This window comes from Papio anubis, chromosome 15 (genome assembly GCF_008728515.1).
Source record: "Papio anubis isolate 15944 chromosome 15, Panubis1.0, whole genome shotgun sequence".
In the NCBI taxonomy this organism is placed as follows: Eukaryota; Metazoa; Chordata; class Mammalia; order Primates; family Cercopithecidae; genus Papio; species Papio anubis.
This window is the reverse complement of record NC_044990.1, coordinates 51,957,289-51,975,878: the sequence shown is the minus strand read 5'-3', so window position 1 is coordinate 51,975,878 and position 18,590 is coordinate 51,957,289.

Sequence of the window (18,590 nt, the reverse complement as noted above, 5' to 3'; positions counted from 1 at the left end):
AAACCGTCTTGACAATTTTAATTCATATAGTATTACAACTGAAGAAACTATTTGGTGATTTATGAAGGACACATTTGTGGGCTGGGTTTTGGAATTTTTGCGTGAAAAGTGAATTTGTACTCAGACTGTTTGCATTTTCAAAGACTCATGAGTTTGGCTGTAGGGGCATGCAACATTAGGTTTGGAAATATATGAAACAAATATTGCTATGCCTTAAGAATGTGATTTAACTGTCAATTTGCTTTGATACACAGATTTAAAGTTTTGAGTTATTTTATATGTGCTATTCATGTATATCTGTATTGGAGGCATCCACTTGCTGCTTTAGAAGCTCCTGGAGAATAGAAATTATCTCCATATAGCTCTCAGCAATTAATAAACACTGAAGGCAACTGGGCTTTTAATTCTTTTTAATGCTTAGTTACTTAATTCAGTATCTACTCCATTCTAGTTGGTCTCAAGTGTACTGTGTGTGAACAGAATAAACAAAAGACTGAATGAATGAAGTCAGATGTAACTCAGACAAAGTTTCTGGAATGGCTCCTTAAGAAAATCCTCTTCAAAGAATAGGATTCAAAAAAAGAGAGGACACATGATTTCTGAAATTAAAATCACCATCTAATTGGAGAAGATAAATATACACATGTGATTCATCCAGAGACTAATTACAAAGCAGCCTGTGAGCAAGTCTAAGATTGTTTAGTATACACTAAGTGTGTGGTTGCTAAACAGACGATGTGCAGATAAGCATCAGCTCTGGGCAAGTGGTGGTCCCTGTCTTCTCCTGAACTCCTACCTTCTATTAATATTTCAGCATTCCTCTTCCTTAGAAACTTATTCTCCAGGAGCTCAATCACTTTGTGAACCAATATAAGAGAGACCTGTGACATCCAAGATTTTCCCTTGTATTCCCTTTGAAACCAATATGTGTTTTGTTTCTTCTTGAACCAAATGATCAACTTTGCCATTATAACCTAATGGAGAGGGAAATTAGTTTAGTGGGTCAGGTGATCTTTGAGTATCTCTCAAATCATTGAATGCAATCAACTTTCTTTCGTGCCTGCTGGCTCCATCTGTAATCAGCAGAGATTTCTTATACAGAGAAGAGTAACAGGCACCTGCCTGAAAGAGCTGTATTTGTATGCAAGGCACAGGAAAAACTGATGCTCCAACCTTCAGTGATTTGGTGAGGACTTGTCTTGGGCACAAAACTTAAGTCAGCGCCAAATAACACAACAATCAGGATAGATAATCTTTTAATGCAATATTTTTTAAGATAAAATATATGCAAAAATATTCATGATAAAAACTACCAAAATTTTAAATAAAGACAGGATCAGTACTACTGATTTTTTTCCGTTTGCCTCAAGCTCCAATATGACTTAGCATAGCAAGGTTACTAGTTCTATTTTTTAAAAAAATTAGTTTTACTCATCGTGGATTTTCTTGCATTAATCTTAACTTTAAAAAGTTTCATTAAAATATTATTTGTCTTGATTATTGACATTTTTTATTACCCCCTTAAATTTTTCACCTGAGATAAGTGACTCATTCAGCTTACCTTTCCTCACTGATGATAAAGAGGAAAAGAGGGAAGATAAATTGCTATGGGGGACAAATGACGAATGTAGTTTCCAATAATGTCAGAATATTAAATTTGAGTTTTCCTGGAATAAAACAGTGATTTTAAAATAATAACAATAAAAAAAAACAGAAAATAATAGATCTGGGATATAGTGATGTACATGGGAATTCTCATAACCACAAGAGGGCATCAATTAAAATTTTGAGAGAATATGCACTCCAAGAGAGTATGGAAGGAAAAATACAGAGAACTAAGGACTTATCTGAGGAGTTACCAATAGTTCTAAATGACAGATCTTTCTCTATGGATTATTATACTCAAAGCATATGACATTCTAGAACAGGAGTTCTTCAACTTGCACATACATCTGAATCTCCTAGAGGGCTCTTTGAAATGCAGATTGCGGAGCCCACACCCAGGATTTTATTTCAGTAGATTTGAGGTGGGGGCTGGCATGTCTAACAAGTTCCCAGGAGATACTAAAACTTCTGATTCATGGGCCACTCCTTGAGAACCAGTGGGCTAGAATAAATAGATTCTATAACACCGTGGTTTGTTGAAAAATTTATGTAGTAAAATACACTATAGAGAAATCAAATTGTATTATTTCTTACTACTGTAAACTCTTAAGGAAGAAACTAAAATAATTCTTCCACCTCCCCTCAAGTTGGAGTAAGATAATAGAGAGCGGTGGGGATGGCCAACTGGAGATTACATGTCCAGTCTAAAGGTATTGAAGTTTAATTAAAACAAATCACTACGTGAGACAAACGATTTCTACCTTTAAAATTCTGGGCCCAACAAGAATATTAGACTGGATTGCCGGAGGCCAGGTGCAGTTGTGTGAACACTTTGGGAAGTTGAGAGGAGGATGGTTTGAGGCCAGGAGTTTGAGACCATCCTGGGCAACATAGTGAGACTCTGCCTCTACAAAATATTTAAAAATCAGCTGGGCGTGGTGGTGAACACCTACAGTCCTAGCTACTCAGGAGGCTGAGGTGGGAGGATTGCTTGAGCCCAGGAGTTGGAGGTTACAGTGAGCTATGATCTTGCCACTGCACTCCAGCCTGGGTGACAAAGACCACATCTCTAAAAATAAATTAAAAATAAAGAAATAAAAATAAACTGGATCACCTGACAAAGAAAGGCTTTGGAGACCTGCTGATTTAAAATTTGGTAAGGGAACAACCAGGTTACTGGGAAATTGGTTTGACTCTTCAACTGAGAAGAAAAAGAGGCTTAGGGTGCACAAGTAACATAGGTCAGCGCCATTAAAATGTAGCCCCTTATTGCTGAAAGGACTAAGAACGATGTCCTGTGACCTAGGAAGCTCCGATGAGGGTCTCCAAGTCACGTGTGGCTGGAAAAATTGGAACTGCCCGAGAGCAGTCCATCTGTGAACAAGCCATTGAAACATGGGCTGTGGCAGCCACAAGTAAACAGAGATTGAGGAATGATGCTGCTGTCCTCCATCATCCTGTACCCCTCAAATCTTGAGGTCCTTAGCCCAAGGTAGAAAATGAGGGTCCTGAAAATCACTAAGTTTGAAGTTCTCATCAATCTTGAAAAATAAAAAGCTCAAGCTATATTTAATATAATTTAGCACAATGGGGAAATGTGACATTTTTTGCATTCCAAGTGTTAGAGTAACCCATACTTTTTCAGTTAGAGAAGACAACTTGATAGCAGACCAGCCTAATCTGTAGTACTAGCTTGACAACTATTAGTTTATAGAGTAATATATGGAACCCAATCTATCTCCCCCAACTCCAAGAATTTGCTGAGAAGACATCAGTTTCATTCCTGCTTCCTTTAGCACAAGGTGGTACAACCTGTTTTCCACACTGCAAAGAGTGAGTCAGCTGAGAATTATATAACAGTGTGGAGTATGCCAAGCAAGTTACCAAAAAGGGATACATCTCATGGTTAGGCATAGGTGCCTGAGTGGATCTCAGTGTAAATAAGCTTCCAAGCAGGCTGCCTGGGCTCCGTTTTTAGCCTTAAAACCCGTGGAACAAGGAGAGATTCACGGGATGATAAAATGTCCAATAAACTGAAATAATTCAGCAGAAGCAAGGGCTAAGAACCAGAGACATGCAGGTGCTATGGTCTGAATTCCCCCAAATTTCATATGTTGATATCTAATCACCAATGTGATGATATTAGGTGGTGCGGCCATTGGGAGGTGATTAGATCGTGAGAGCAGAGCTGTCATTGAATGGGATTAGTGCTCTTATAAAAGAGGTCCCACCTGGCTGAGTTGGCTCATGCCTGTAATCCCAGCACTTTGGGAGGCCAAGGCAGGTGGATCATGAGGTCAGGAGTTCGAGACCAGCTTGGCCAATATTGTGAAATCCCATATCTATTAAAACTACAAAAATTAGCCAGGCATGGTGGTGCACACCCATAATCCCAGATACTTGGGAGGCTGAGACAGAAGAATCCCTTGAACCCGGGAGGCAGAGTTTGCAGTGAGCCAAGATTGCGCCATTGTACTCTAGCCTGGGCAACAGAGCAAGACTGCATCTCAAAAAAAAAAAAAAAAAAAAGAGGTCCCAGAGGGTTGCCTCATCCCTTCTTCTAGGTAAGAATGCAGCAAGAAGATACCATATGAACCAAGAAACAGGCCCTCATCAGACATTGATTCTACAGGTACCTCGATATTGGACTTCCCAGCCTCCAGAACTGTGAGAAATAAATTTATATTATTTATAGAAATTTATTGTTTAAAGAAATACCCAGTATGTGGTATTTTGTTATAGCAGCCTGAATGGACTAAGACAGCAAGTAGTAGTGAACCATCTTCATCTTCTGAAAACTATACCCGGGGGCCAAACCTGGCCCACCATCTACTTCTAGAAATAAAGTGTTACTGCAATACAAACACACTCATCTCTTTACATGTTTCCTCTAGCTGCTTTGCATTGCAATGGCAGAACGGAGTGGTTGTGACAGAGACTGTATGGCCTACAAAGCTGAAAATATTTGCCATCTGGCCTTTTACAGAAAAACTTTGTTTACCTTTGCTCTAGAAAGAAAGACAGAAAAATTCAGAGGCTCCAAACTCACTAAATTCACCTGGATTATGGTCAAGTTGCATTTTATTTACATCTCAAAGGTCAGAAGACCTCAGTGATTGCTGTTCATAGTAATATCTGTGGACAGATTTGGCAGAAAATATTAATATCCCTGACCTGGTGAAATCTGAAAAGAGTCCTTGTCCAATGGTGGCTTTCAACCTGTTTTTTAGGTTCAGTCTTAATAACTGGTCCCAAACTTCAGATCCTGCTGATCCACTAGCTGGATTTCAAGCTGGCTAAATTACTGCCATGATTTGCCCATAGTTTCACAAAAGGTAAACAGGTTGCTTTCTGACTCTGCCTGACACGACTATTTATGAGTAAAATGAAGAAATCGTCGTTTGTCCTCCCAGTTCTATGACCCTTCTTTCCTTGGAAACATCTCAGTTGCAGTGGCCTAGTGTGCTCATACTTTCTTCCTATCAAAACCTGCCCCTATAAGACAACATCTAAAATTCGCTCACAGTAAAGTACAAATAATATATGTCAAAGTCTTAGAGACATCAGCAAGTATGGGTGGAGGTGCAGTAAACAAATATTTCTTTCATTCTCTCTTTTTGAGGTGGAGCACAAACACACAGAAAAAAATAATACCAGGTAGGCTTGTAGCTTCCTGCCCCCAAGAGCCAGCCCCTCTGTGCTTAAGAACCCCTACATCAAAATCACCTAGAATGGTGAATTTTCTTAAATATTTAAGGAAGAAATAATAACATTCCTATTCAAATTTACTCAGACAATAGAGGACGTGGGAACACTTCGCAACTCATTCTATGAGGTTAGTGTTATCCAAAGACATCATGAAACAAAAACTACACAACAGTGTTCCTCAAGAATATAGATAGAAAAATCTTTAACAAAATATTAGCAAACCAAACCCAGCAACATATAAAAAGGAATACATATAAAAATGTCATAAACCATGGTAGTAATTCTACCAGCTTAAAATCTAGGTAGCAGAAATCCAGCTTTACCAAAGAAGACAAAGTTAGTAGACCACCTGAAAATGAATCAATGTAATACATCATATTAGTAGAATAAAGGGAAAATCCACATGATCATCTCAGTAGATTCAGCCAAAGCATTTGACAAGACAAATGCCCATTCACAATACAAACTCTAAGCAAACAAGGAATAGAAGGGAACTTCCTCCACCTGTTCTGAACATTTTATATAGACAGAGAAAAACTCAATTATCTTTCTTTCTTTCTCTCTCTTTTTTTTTAAGGTGGAGTCTCACTCTGTTGCCCAAATTGGAGTGCGGTGGTGCAATCTCTGCTCACTGCAAACTCTGTCTCCCGGGCTCAAGCAATTCTCCTATCTCTGACTCCTGAGTAGCTGGGGATTACAGGTGCCCGCCACCATGCCCAGCTAATTTTTGTATTTTTAGTAGAGACACAGTTTCACCATTTTGGCCAGGCTGGTCTCAAACTCCTGACTGGGTGATCTGCCAACTTCGACCTCCCAAAATGGTGGGATTACAGGCATGAGCCACTGCACCTGGCCAAAAAACTGAATTATCTTTCTATTCTCACAATAGAAAAGGATATTATAAAATTAATGTCACATGATGGGGCAATCAAAGATTATGCAGCAAAAATGTGAGGGAAAGGAGTTTTAGAGGTTAGTACATTAATAAATAAGAATAATATTTCATTTTTTTCTGGGCTATTTTGTAGTATTTGTCAGCACTAAACTGTTTTCTTTCTAAATAAATGTTTGCTTTATATTTATTTATAATTTGTATTTTTTTTAAAAGGGGGACCTTAAAATTGTGTGAATTTGCATCTTATAAAAATCAACTTTTGCTTAATGTACTCCTGTTCTCTAGCCTAGTCCCTATCTCCAGAGAACCACTTTTACTAGTTTATCATATAGCCTTCCAGAGATAATCTAATTAAATAATACTAACATAACCAAAATTAGTAACAACAACATAATAGATAATTCACAGCAACCCTATGAGATAGGTACTATTTTGTTATTTTTTAGGTTTTTTATAGGTATTATTTTCACCCCATTTTTCAGATGAGGACACCGAGGCATCAAAATGTATAGTAATTTTCCTAAGGTAAGTTTCAAACCCAGGCAATCCAGCTGCAGACTCTATCCTTTTTTTTTAGACATAGGGTCTTGCTCTGTTGCCCAGACTGGAGTACAAGTATCTCAATCACAGCTCACTGCAGCCTGAAGCTCCTGAGCTCAAGCAATCCCCAAGCACCTAGACTACAGGTACACACCACCATGCCCAACTAATTTTTAATTTTTTAATAGATGGGATCTTGCTATATTGCCCAAGCTGGTCCTGAACGCCTGGGCTCAAGCGATTCTCCCACCTCAACCTCCCAAAGTGTTGGGATGGCGTGAGCCATGGTGCCCAGCCCAGAGTCTATTCTTAACTGCTACACAAAATTGCCTTTCAATGCATACATAGGGGTGTGTGTGTGTGTGTGTGTGCGTGCGTGTGGCGGGGAGGGTGGTAATTTAAGCATAGAACTCTATTTTTTTACATATCCTATACACATTTTTCTGCACTGTTTTTTAATACTCAATAATACATCTTGGAGACAGGACTGGATACATAATTTTCTAGGCTCAGCACAAAATGAAAATGTGGGGCCCCTTGTTCAAAAATTATTAAAAATATTAAGAGGGCAATAGCAGAGGATCAAACCAAGCACAGGGGCCTTTTAATCACATGCCCTGTGGAACTGCCCCTGGTTGCATGCTTATGAAGTCAGCCTTTCATGGAGATCCCAGAACCCAGAACTTCTGCCTCTAACTCTGGTCACAACTGCATCTATTTCTCATTAACTGATCATTACTGGATCATAGAAATTACAAGCCACCTTCATGCCACAATCTAGGGACACGCCAACTGTTTTGTTGTGGTTGTCAATCTACAGGGGAGAGGCAACAAGCACACCCACATAGCTCCTGCTGTTGACTAAGAGAAAAAATGAGAGTCTGGCTGTGTACATGTATAGGTAGAGATCTGGAGATTAGAAATCTTTCATCTGCAGCTGCCTTGCCTCTTATCTTTCACTTTATTAGTAGCAAGGTAATTTAGGTCACTAATATTGATGAGATCAACAAAGCCAGGACTAAATTCTTTCTCTTGGCCAATCTCTCCTCTCACCAAAACCAAAATTATTCCAACCAAGTAAAATTTTATTAAGCTGTTTTACCCAAACAGCACTGCAAAACTAAATGGCTAGACACTTTGCAGCATTTCATATGATTTGGACTTTTTCTTGCCTTTATAGGGGAAAGCAGGGGCCATCTTAAGAGCTTTGGCTCATTGGCCTGCCACTGTGAAGATCAGAAGCAAGCCACTGAGTTGAAGACCCTCCATATCCGTTTCTGCCCTGCGGATGGAAGATTTGTTTCATCCCTTCTGCATTTCCTGGCTCATGACCTATTGTGACTTGGGAAGTTGATTTGACAACTTGTTCACAGACTTATTGAATGAAGAGCTAACAACAGAGTTAACTCTCTAAATAAAGTGACTAAAGAGCAGGAGGCACTGGCCGGGCAAAGAAAATCCACTTCAGAGTCATCCAGTAGGTTACAGGCAAGGGAATTAAAAAAAAGAAGCCGAGAGGAAAATTTCCAGAACATTTCCATTTAGAAGCACGATCAGACTTGTTGACTAAGGTAGCGACGTTATCTAGGGCATGCATTTGACAATCTGGCACAGGTGACGAAACTGACAAACACACACAAGAAACTAGCACATTATCTGTAAATTGGTTGTGATTGAATATTTCATGTCATCAAGGGAATAGAGGCAATGAAAGAAAAGCCTTATTTCTCTGCAAAGAAAAGAATTTCTGTCAGAAAGGGACTAGGAAATAAAAGAGAAAATCTCTTAAGAGAGATCACTATGCATTTGGTAAAGTACATATTGTAAAAGGAAAAGGGAAAAGCAGCTTGATTCTGAAACTCTATTCAGTGTAATTTTGTGTAAGCTGTTCTCTAAGGAGAGAGATTGAACCCTAATCAACCAGCATCTTCTTCCAGATGGCTCTAAGTGTGCCTTCATCTGTTTTTTAAGAGAGGGTGGAGATGATTTCTTACTATGAGGAAAGGCACATGTTGAGATTCGATCAAAGGGTTTTGCCAATACATATTTATAACTTGAAGAGCACTCTCAGAATGGTTTGTAAGGGTTTTCCCTTTACCCATTCTCTGCCTGGCATTTGTTGGCTCATAAGTGCTGAGATGTTGGCATGCTTCAGCAGAATTCTGGTTCTTGAGTGGCTGAGTGGCTAAGTGGCAAGTCCACAGATTTTTTTTTTTTTTTTTTTTTACAGGAGACCATTAATCAATATTTGTTGGATGAATGAAAATAAAGAGATCACATTCCCTTATCCAAAGTGATACCAGTTGACAAAGTAGAAACTAAACGAGAAAAACCAGGTTGGCTTGCTTCAGCTGAAGGCAAGAAGCTTAAGTGCCATCCTTGTCTACACAGGCTAGTGTAATGTGAACACAGATGCAAACTTTGATTCTCTGGCACTTCCAGCTTCATGAGCAACTTCAGCTGTTTGTCTTATAAACACAGTTACGGGGCTTTACCTGAAACAGTACTTCTGTGCCAATGAAGTCATTAAGTGCTGAGGAGTTGCTGGCAGAAAGGATTCTTGAGATAGGGTCCCTGGCTATTGAATGTTATTGATTCATTTCTTTACCTATGCAAGTATTTATTGAGCGTTTACTAAGTGTAAATCACTCAGTGTATCAAGATCCTGAGGATATACAGGTGAATAAAATAACATACTCTGCCTGCCACCTCAAATTTACAATCTAGTGGGGATAATTCAATTGCAACAGCGTTTGATGAAAGCTATGCCACCGTTGCTACAGAAGCACATTTTGAAGGATATTTAATCCAAATGTGGGGAGTTATGAAGTGTCCCCAAAGAGAAGGCAAAAAAGCATAGACCTGAAAAATGAGTATGACCTAGCTAGGTGAAAGGTGAGGAAGGACATTCCAATCAAAGGGAATAGCATTTGTAAAATGCTAAAGGCAATTTCAGGGAGAAGCATGCTGGGAACTAATCTGAGTTCATGATGACTGAGGGTAGAGTTGGGTGGGTGGAGGGGAGATGTGGGGATAGGTTTAGAAGGGTGGAGAGGACAACAAGAAGTCACCCACCCTCTTTCATACTTACATAGGGATCTACATTTAATTGAATTAAATTATGCAGACTTGGACTGTGCTGTATGCTGCCAGATATAACAGGATTAGCAGGAAGCTGTCTTTGCCCTCAAGGAGTTTGAGTCAGTAGCAAATTCCCAGGGCCCAGGATCTATGTCAAATCACAGAACAGATAATCCATGAGATGGGAGATATCCCACAATGATACTGAGTGCTGATTCAGAAATGCTGGCTTGTGAAGGGAGGATAATCTCGTTCTTTCACGTAGGTGATTTTAACTGTGATATGGGGGTATGTATGTGTTATATGTTTAAGACACACTGAGAGATATTCTTTTTTTAATATAAAGAGTAAAGTTTGTTGAAAACACAACTCCTTTTGAAACCGATAAAGATGGCTTTTTTCCCAGTTTATCAATCTACAGATGAATATCATTTATCACTATAATGTGACAGAATTCACTAGTATATATACCCAAAGGAATATAAATCATTCTATTACAAAGACACATGCATGCATATGTTCATTGCAGGACTATTTACAATAGCAAAGACATGGAATCAACCCAAATGCCCATCTATGATAGACTGCATAAAGAAAATGTGGTACATATGCACTATGGAATACTATACAGCCATAAAAAGGAATGAGACCACATCCTTTGAAGGAACATGGATGAAGCTGGAAGCCATTATCCTAAGCAAACTAACAGAAAACCAAACACTGCATCTTCTCCCTTATAAGTAGGAGCTGAGCAAGGAGAACATATAGACACAGGGAGGGTAACAACACACACTGGGGCCTGTCAGGGTGGTGGAGTTGTGGGAAGGAGAGTATTAAGAAAAATAGCTAATGCATACTGGGCTTAACACGTAAGTGATGGGTTGGTAGGTACAGCAAACCACCATGGCACACATTTACCTATGTAACAAACCTGCACATCCTGCACATGTACCCCAGAACTAAAAAAAATTAAGAAAAGAGAGATATTTTTATATTCATTTTATGAACATTATGAAATGAAGGTTATTTAAATAAATTATTAATCAAAATTATCTTTTTGAATTACAGAAACATTAAGAAGACGGAAATTTTATCATAGAATAAAATTACAGGTGTACGCTTTGTGATGCAGTAGTAACAGGTGGAACTCAAAAACTTGAAGAACAAATTCACCTCAAAGTTCTCTTTCTTTTGGTAGGAGTTTGAAAAATCTGAACTCCATCTGATTTGATAAAGCAATTACAGACTATCATTTTCCCCTCAAAGTCTGCATATTTGACTAAGCTATAATCTAAAGAATCTTCTAGGACTTTGGGAAAATTCTGAGAGGAAATTTGCAATTTTGGAGACATCAAAATAAAGACAGTGCATATTTTAAAGTTATGGATCTTTAAATGAGTATGCTGAAGCTAACATTAATTGCCAAGCTACTCATCATCATGCAGGCAAACTGATGATTTTTAATGATATTTTCTCTTTAGTATAATTTTGGTTGGATGATAATAAGTTCTTAAATAAGGTCTTTTCTGGACACCCATTCATGTTGACTCCAGTTCCAACCTTATCAGAACTGTGATTTGTTGATCTTCAGAGCCTGAGTTCTTTGAACAAAAAGGTACACAGTCAATTACAACTAAACAAACCAACTAATTACAATAATAACTTTGAAAACCCTGGACCGGGTGCTCCCATTCTCTGGTCAGAAGACTCTTGGAGCCAATAAAAAAAAACATTTCAAACCCATGTGTTTAACCAAGCAATGTCTCTGTACTAAACAAGTAATGTTATGCAAATACCTGTGCCATCTCCTAAAAATATATTCAGTTAGTTTTATGTTTTAATAAATAGAAGCCATTTAAGGGTTACTAAATTTATGGTAGTTTTTTTTTTTTTTTTTTTTTGTCATATGTTCTCAAGCAACATATTCTAAAAGTACAATTATAAGAGAGCTTGAAATATTTTTACCTTAAAAAAGAATCCTCATTCTGCAGAGAAGATCTGTTTAGTTTTTCTTGCAAGTGAGAGAATTGTTTTTTTGTTGTTTTAATTCACAGGCCACTTTTAAGTAAATTATACACAACATGGCAAATAAAGAGTTTGAGGATTGTAATGAAGCCCAGCAGAATTTTAGCTAGTCTAGGTAATATGCCTATGCATTGTTCTCCACCTACACAAAGTCCCTCAAAAGTACATGAGCTATTCCAAAAGAACATATCAACTTCTCTGCTAAGAAGTATAAGACTGTATTGTAATCTCAATTGCAGCAACTTTCTTTGGCTTCCCTTATCAGATAATGTTATCACCTTTTTCCATTGCACGATGCTTTCATTATGTTTTTAAAGATGTAATTATTCAAGTGACTCATTGCAAGCTATCTCAAATTCTTTTTGGAAGTAGGTGTGGCATGAATAATAAACTAATTAACTTGCAATGTTGTACAAGAAATGATTCCATTTTAAAGCCTTTTCTGAATAACGTGTCCTACTAGGCCTAAATCTTTGTCAGAATGAGGAACAAAGTTTTCAAAGTCAGGCAAACAATATTAACTCAACACTTACTGGCCATTTTGTATGTGTTTCTTGGTGTTAGGAAATGGAAATAAATTAGAATCACCTGCCATGTCCTTGCTCTATATCAGCTCAGAAAATTATAGGGGTGGGGGTGGGAGAGGTCTTCAACAGCCACATTCACAATTTCATTTTTGGCTTTTTTGAAGTGCTGTAGAAGCAGAGAAAAGAGAGCAATGGGGTTTTTATGGCTCTTGGGGAAGTAGAGAGTGCATCGAAAACGTTTGCTGCACCAAAGGGACATTTGAGATGCTGAAGGATTAGCTGTATTTCACCACGCAAAGAAGAGAGGGAGGTTACTCCAGGGAAAGGGATCAGCTTCATACAAAGGCACTGTCCCAGTTTTCCTTCTGCCTTTGTGGCCGTTTTATTAGCTCTTCCTCCTTGACCCACTCCTAAAAAATTGGGGTTACACAGGACTCTAGCCTGGGCCCACTAAATCGCGTCATACTACAAACAAGTCTTAAACAGTCTCGTCCACACCCATGAATGGCTTGATTCCCATCTTTATGTTGATTGCATCTAAAAACACCAGATGAGTAGAAACCAAACCCTTGTGGACATCCCTTCTTTGATATCTCACAGATATCTCAAACTCAACATGTTCAGAACTGAACTCCTCTCCTTCTCATACTCTCCTCTGGTTTTCCTGTTTTTGTTACGGGCACTACAATCCCACAGGTGCTCACACGAAAAACCTAGGAGTCATTCACTATTCCCTTTTTCCCACCCATAGGCCGCATCCAATAACTTCCCAGGTCCTGTCCTGAATTACGTCCTAAATTATAAAACTCTATGTCCTAAATTACTGAATAGTAACCAGCTGGCAGAAAGTAAGAAGGGGATAAACAGGAATGTGAGGCTCATGGAAATGGTGCATGCCAGAAGTGAAGTCCAGAGATTCAAGTATAGTACCAGGCATAACTTGGTGTTGCATATTGTTGGTAGTTACAGTGAGTCTAGCTGTGTCTGAAGGCTACAAACCAAGCAAGCATAGCACATGCTATTCCTGTGTGGTGGGAAGGTATTGCCAGTACTCCTAGCAAATCCATTTGTCTTCTATCAAATAATGCTCTTTGTAGTCACAAGACTAGGAGTCATGGTGGAGGCTCCTAATGTGTAGTAGGTGAGGTTTCTCTCTCTCCTCCTGGTTTCTAACATGGGTTAGTCTCAGTTAGGGAACTCATGACAAATATGCTATACTCCTGTATCAAGGGCTTAATAAAAATTGCATTACATTAGTGAATGAATGAACCATATTTCCTCATTTGAGAACCATTGGTTTATAGACTTTGCCTATTTATCTTGGTGTGTGCCGAGTGAGTCTGCAAAAGCTTATCTTACAATTAACAAGGTAATGCTATCTGTGTCACATTTGCCACAAAACGTTTTTCTGGTTTTGCATGGGGGGTATATTTTTGTGAGCAAATTTGTCTCAATGTTCCCTGGTCATCTTTTCTCTTCCAGACACAGGGATCTTTCCTGCTTTGGCGTATGCCCTGAGCACATAGAAATCCCCAAATGGAAGGGGAAAAGGGATTTCAGTCCAGAAGGGCACGCCAGATCATATACGTGAGTCAACACTAAATACTTTCATTCAGGCAGGGGTTAGCACTTTAATGTAAAACAATTCCACATTTTAAAAAATGTTTTCCAAACACAACATACAACACTCCAGTTAACTGAACGTTTGGAAAAAGTTTTTAGTATAACTCATTTCACTTCAGTATGTCTATTTTCAGAATGGCCATTGTGCCAAGGACAAGTTGATCAAGTGACTTCCCCTAAGTGTTCTGGCAATCCACCCTGATGACACACTGCCAGTTATCAAAAGCACAATCAAGTTCAGTACAACTGAAGCCTAAGCCTGCAGAGTTGAGACCACTGGGCTTTAAAAACAGGCCTTCCAACATGGTGAAGCCTCGTCTTTACTAAAATACAAAAAATTAGCCGGGAGTGGCAGTGTGTGCCCGTAATCCCAGCTACTCAGGACGCTGAGGCAGGGGAATCACTTGAACTCAGTAGGCTGAGGTTGTTGTGAGCTGAGCTCATACCACTGCACTCCAGCCTGGGTGACAGAGCAAGAGTCCGTCTCAGAAAAAAAAAAATAATAATATAACTAACTAACTAACTAACTAAATAAATAAATAAATAAATAAAATAAGGTCAGGCGCAGTGGCTCACCCGTGTAATCCCAGCACTGTGGGAGGCCGAGGCAGGCGGATCATGAGGTCAGGAGTTCGAGACCAGCCTAGCCAATATGGTGAAACCCTGTCTCTACTAAAAGATATAAAAATTAGCCTGGGCTGGTGACGCATGCCTGTAATCCCAGCTACTCAGGAGGCTGAGGCAGGAGAATCGCTTGAATTCAGGAGGCAGAGGTTGTAGTGAGCCAAGATCGCACCACTGCACTCCAACCTGGGCGACAGAGTGAGACTCTGTCTCAAAAATAAATAAATAAATAAATAAGCAAATAAAAGTAAAAACAGGCCCTCAGTGTACTGAGTCCTGTCTGGACATTGGTCTTGAGTCACTCTAATTAATTAAAAAACAGGAACTTTAAAATTATTACTAAAGTTAATCATGACAAAGAATGTTAATGGCAAAGAAAGTGGGAATAAAAGTGAACTTCCTTCTTTAGTCCCTCAATTCACCCACATTCCCATAAATATATCGTTTACCCAAAAAATAATACAATATGCATATTGTTATACACCTTACTTTTTCACTGAATAATAGATGCTTTACGATATGTAACAATAATCTGTATAAACAGCTAGTTTTTATATTGATAGACACTACCACATATTGACAAGCCTATAGTAAATATAATTAAGAAGAGAGTTAATATCAAAAGAAGAAACAATACCACTGAAGTAACCAGTAACTACAGATAGAAAATTAAAATAATTGTAATAAATGGATATTTTTTCCAAGAAACTTTCAAATACATTTTAAGAGTGCCATGGAACCAAGGATGCAGAGGTCATTTTAAGTTCAGGATACACTAAGCCCAAACAGATCTGGCTGATTTGCTTACCAGAGTCACCACACTTGCCTAACGAGATATTACACTTCCAATAAACTCATTGTTCTGTGTCTAAGAAGTGCCTAGCACTCAACAAATAATTGTGGAATGAAGGAATCCACTATACAAAGTGAACCAGTCATTAATCTTCGGAGCTCACTTTCTGAAGCAGTCTCCTCTATGGGACTATCACCCGTGGCTCCTATGACAGCCTTCATCTGCAAGTTAGATACTAAAAATTTATTTTTTTTCTTTAGCTCTCCTGTCAGTAGGATTAGAAACAGATTCTGATTTAGTAGGAGGTTATTTTCATGACTATCCCTTATGCTTTCCTGCCCAAATTAATTGAAGGTAATAAAATTCATTCTGCTTATATCAGACCCCAATGGGTGTATTAGTCTGTTTTCACACTGCCATAAAGAAATACTCACGACTGGGTAATTTATAAAGGAAAGAGGTTTAATTGACTCACAGTTTTGCATGGCTAGGGAGGCCTCAGGAAACTTACAATCATGGTGGAAGGTGAAGCAGGCACCTTCTTCGCAAGGTGGCAGGAGAGAGAGTGTGTGAAGGAGAAACTGTCAAACACATAAAACCATGAGACCTTGTGAGAACCCACTCACTGTCATAAGAAGAGCATGGGGGAAACTGCCCCCATGATCCGATCACCTCCCTCCCTTGACATGTGGGGATTACAATTTGAGATGAGATTTAGGTGGGAACAGAGAGCCAAACCATATCAATGAGTTATCAATTTTCTCCCTGATGATAAATATTAACATCTTTCAGTGGGGAAGTAGTATAAGGACAGAGAAGTCCTTTAACTCTGATTTGGGATCAGGTGGTTAAATGAATCCCCTACTTGTGCAGATGCCTAAGTCAGAAATATTTATTTTTCCATGAAATTGTAGTTTTTATATAATTCTTAATGTAGCTCCTAATTATTTAGCAATGACAGGGGAGATATTGCTTCTGCTCTGTTAAGATGCTGAAGATTACCATTTACTCAGTTTGAGGCTTTGCTCACTAGAAAGGAATGTGGGGACCATTCTAGCAAAAAGATCTTCGGTTTATTTGGAGGTGCAAACAGACAAGAATGAAAGTAGAAATTGGATTTGGCTGGGTGCAGTGGCTCACACCTGTAATCCCAGCACTTTGGAAGGCCAAGGTGGGAGGAGGTCATGAGGTAGGATATCAAGACCATCCTGGCCAACATGGTGAAACCCCGTCTCTACTAAAAATACAAAAACTAGCTGGGCATGGTGGCGCGTGCCTGTAATCTCAGCTACTGAGGAGGCTGAGGCAGGAGAATTGCTTTAACCAGGGAGTCCGAGTTTGCAGTGAGCTGAAATTGCGCCACTGCACTCCAGCCTGGTGACAGAGCGAGACTCTGTCTCAAAAAAAAAAAAAAAAAAGAAATTGGATTTTATTGGGCAAAAAGGGTTTCATTGGGTGAGGCAGAAAAGAAATATGGTCATTACAACTGGTCAGAGATCCTCATCTGTAAGAGAAAGGGGAAAAAACATATACATGTCACTATTTCAAAAGAGAGGAGTAGCCCTGTCTGAGTGTTATTATGTGATTCAACTGATAAAGAAGACTGGAAATGAAGAAATATTTGTTCTATTCCCATCATTTGAATGCTTTCAGATTGCTCTTTCTGACTTTGGCTTTTTAAGACAATTGGCTGTGACTTGATCAAAATATCCTCTGCGTGCAGTGGTTTAAGAGCACAGCTCTGTAACCACCATTAGAGAACAAGCAATCTAAGTAAGTCATTACATTCTAAGTACTTCTTAATTTAGAAACCAAGGAACTAAATGCAGGCAGGAGATTTAAAAGTCCATAATGATATCAGCTTAAATGAGGCTTCTGGAACTACATTGTAAAAAATCTGCAGTGTTCTGTTATTCAAGTGCTACTTGGAAAATTGGAACCCACAGGCAGGCAAGAAAAGGGCTCTTTAGCATCTCCCAGGATTTGCCCGGGGTGAAGCTTACTTTGCTAATTTTCTTCTTTTTGGAAGTGAGATTATCACTGCAATCCCTTTTCTCTTGCTCTTGACTCAATGCTTGAAGCACCTGAGAAAGGGAGGGTTTTTCAGTATCAGGCCATCAGATGCTTCCAACTACAACCTTGACCTCTAATGTCTCCAGGTCACTTAGATCTGCAATATCTAGAGCAGTGGTTTTCAGCTCTGGCTGCACACTGAAATCACTGGAGACGGTTTAAAAAATTAGTATTGCCCAGGTCCTAACCTAGACCATTAAATCAAAATCTCTGGGGCTACAGCCTTGCTATCAGTATTTTTCAAGTTCCATATGAAATTCTAATGTGCAGCAGGTATGGAGATTGGGTCCTGATACAGAGGAAGACATCCTCAAGATCAGTCTTGACCCGGGCTTTGCTTCTGAGACAGCAGGTCTCCAGGGTGGTGGAATTAGCCCTGAAGGGGTTGAGTTCTTGGCTTCCCAATGAAGCTTGGCTTGATATTACAAATTTAGGGCAAGACTAAATGTAGAAGTGAGTCCTACTTTATCCTTTTTCTACCCCTAAGGCTGAGGTGGAAAGTAATAGTTACCCTTGATTCACTTAATTAAAATCCAAAACCCTGTAGCAGAGTGGTGGCTTAAGAAATACCTAGATAAACTACAGTATAGCATCATCCATTTAATTTCAGACTACCACTTATAGATGGAATTCTGTGTGCTCAGACACTTTTATGTGTCATTTCATTTGCACATCAACCTCTTTGAGCTAGGGTTAATAAGCTCATTTAATTTAGAGATACAGAATAATATTTCAACACATGTATACAACGTGTGATGATCAAATCAGAGTAATTAGCATATCTATTGCCTCATAAGTTTAGCATTTCTTTGTGTTAAAAACCTTTGAAATTGTCTCTTCTAGCTATTTGAAAATATTCAATATATTATTAACTATAGTAACCCTATACTGCTACAGAACACTAAGGCTTATTCCTCCTATCTAGCTGTAATGTTGTATCAGCTAACCAACTTTTCCCCATTCTCTCCATGCCCCTATTCTTCCCAGCTTCTAATAACCGTAATTTTACTTCCTCCTTCTATGAGCTCAAATTTTTTAGCTCCCACATATGAGTGAGAACATGTTATCTTTCTGTGCCTCACTTATTTCACTTAAC